The sequence below is a fragment of the Marmota marmota genome, unplaced genomic scaffold (genome assembly GCF_001458135.2).
Source record: "Marmota marmota marmota unplaced genomic scaffold, marMar, whole genome shotgun sequence".
In the NCBI taxonomy this organism is placed as follows: domain Eukaryota; kingdom Metazoa; phylum Chordata; class Mammalia; order Rodentia; family Sciuridae; genus Marmota; species Marmota marmota.
Genome location: NW_026000229.1, coordinates 44,788,478 through 44,791,277, shown reverse-complemented (window position 1 = coordinate 44,791,277; position 2,800 = coordinate 44,788,478). Strand labels below are relative to the sequence as shown.

Below are 2,800 nucleotides of genomic sequence, written 5' to 3'. Positions count from 1 at the left end.
GTGATTCTGCAATCTGTGTATGGGGGGAAGGTGGGAGTTCATAACCCACTTGAATCAAAGTGTGGAATATGATATGTCAAGAAATTTGTAATGTTTTGAACAACCAACAATAAAAAATTTTAAAAATAAATAAATAAATAAATAAATCAGGGCTGGGGTTGCGGCTCAGGGGTAAAATGCTCACCTAGCATGTGTTAGGCACTGGGTTCCATCCTCAGCACCACATAAAAAAATAAATAAGCAAAATAAAGGTATTGTGTCCATGTACAACTAAAAATATATATTTTAAATAAATAAATAAATTTTAAAATTATAGTAGCAATAGCAGGTAACTGGACAAGGCATACATAGGACAGGGATTATGCTAAGACAACAATAAAGACAGCAAAGCATTACTTTTTTAAAGATAGTTAGTACAAAAACAAATAGTATTTTAGTCTCTGAAAATGATGAGGACAGTAACTCATAATCTAACCAGTGAAAATAGATCAAGCTCATCAATGTAGGTGGTAAGGAAGATTTGTAGATCTATGAAATCAGACTCAAATTAACTCAGGACAAATTTGCAACTCTTGTGATCATTATTATTAGACACTTTCATACAACTCTTCCTTTATAGCCTCCAGCTTTACTTACTATTAGTAAGAATGACAAAAGTGTATATTTTAAGTTACATCAAAAAAAAAAAAACATTGTTTTTCCTTTTAAGTATCCTTTTATGGCTGTGATTTTAGGCTATACTCTCCTGGCAGGTTTTTAAGACCAAGTTAGTCAAAACTGACCTTGTTTCTATCTACTCTTAAGAGTCACCTGAGATTTCTCAGAGATCACTCTTGAGGATATGTGCAAAGCCTTCTGGCTCCTTTAGCTTTTCTCTACCAGTGATGCCACCTGCCCGGATGGGTCAGGGTCTGGCTGACAATATGTAGCTTCTCTTGAAAGCATCAGGGACATTTCCATCTCCAATGACTCTCCTCTTTGCAGAATGTACACTGGCTGGCTTCCTGTTCTCTATGGTCCTCTCATCTTCCTGATCAGCAGATCAGGAGAATCACCAGAGTTGCAGGACCCAGAAAGGAGTCTCATCATTCTTTGGGTCTTGGATGATATTAGAGAGTAAGGGCCAAAATTTTGGCTGTTTTTTGCTTGGCCCTTTTACTTCCTTGACTTTGGTCTCCAAGTTTTCGGTTTTAAACACCCAGCAAGTCAGTTTCACCAATCTTAAGGAGGAAGTAAAAGGTTATAACTTCAATATCTATAATTTTATAGTTATACCCTTTATTTAACTGGGGTCAGTATTAGTACTGGCAGTCAGCATTATATACTATCTGTCCTGTAAGTGATAGCTTATTGTCTCAAATTAACACAGATTGTTGTTTATTCAAAGCAGTACCTCTGCAAAACACTAACAAGGAATAGTTATAAAGTTTGTAAGGAAAATACAAAATGAAATTAGCATAGCAAAAACATATTCAGTTTGTATAATAGCTATTAACTAAGAAAATTTATTTTTATAATCTTGAACCTTTGGTTATATTATATCCTCTGTCTGATATCATAGTAATCTTTACAGTAAAATCAATCTTTTAAATACAACTTTAAATGAACTGAAGTTTAGCCTGTTTTGGAGCCATTTTAACATGGAGTAAGGTATGCAAGGATAACAGGATGCCAGAAAAAGTGGTTAAAAAGATTTAAATCTTTTAAACCTAGTGTTGGCACTCCTAGCACTATAGGCCCCAAGCAGCTATAGGTCTTTTTACTGTGGGTCAAGAAGAACACTATAGTCCTAAGCTGGGGATGAGGGGGTAAAACCTGGAAAAGCGGCCTATGCTATAGAAAAATGGCCAAAGAGAACCTGGTCTTTGTCCTGCCTTCCAGCCCCTTTTGCCCATGGAGGATGGAAGCTACTGGACACAAATGATGTGGCAGTAGATTCCAACACTGTTAGTTTATTACCTGGAGACAGGAGTAGTCTCCCCTCTTATGATCGGACAGGACATCCCATTTGGCAGCAGATACATTGCTGGGGCAAAGCAATTCTTGCTATAACAGTATCTCTTCAACCTGGAAAGGAAAGTGGGAAGGCCAAGTCCAAGGCACAACCTGTAAAGGATAGTGGCAAGGCCAAGGCCAAGGCAGTGTCTGGCTCACAAAGAGCTGGACTTCAGTTTTCTATAGGCCACATCCACAGACACTTGAGACTCACACCACAAGCCAAAGAAGGATGGATGTCACTGCTGCCAAGTACAGTGCTATACATATGAATAGCCAACAGGTAAAGCCTCCAAGCATCTCAAAGAAAAGCATCACTCCACATCACTTGCAGCTTGAAATTTGTAGTGATGAAGACTTGAATTCTCTTATCAAAGCTTCCATTATTGGGGGTAGTGTGATACCTCACAAGTACAAGTCTCTGGACAGAAGGGACAGCAGAAAACTACTTGCATGGTTGGTTACAACTCTCTTCCTCCAAGTCCTTCTACTATAACTGGAACAGAAGATAACAATGGGGATATGTGGAATTTTTAAAAAGAATTATAAGGAAAAACATAGACAATTACTGTAGACATGCTAAAAGAAATATTTTTATGCTCTTAGACTCAAAGTTTGATTAAGTACATTTTTCATGTTGTGACAGTTGTGTATTGATTGGAAGTTTCTCCCATAAGTTTTATAGAAAAATGGAATTGATAAACCATTTTTTACAAAATTGATTGCCTCAAAATAAAAGAAAGGGCTGGGGATGTGGCTCAGAGGTTAAGTCATCCCTGGCTTCAATCCCCAGCTTTAAAAAAAT

The 2,800-nt window shown here is 37.3% G+C and overlaps 1 pseudogene; it reads left to right on the top strand.

Annotated features, from left to right (window-relative positions):
• Positions 1–884: 884 nt before the first annotated feature.
• LOC107137666 lies at positions 885–2,532 on the top strand (annotated as a pseudogene).
• The last annotated feature ends 268 nt before the right edge of the window (positions 2,533–2,800 follow it).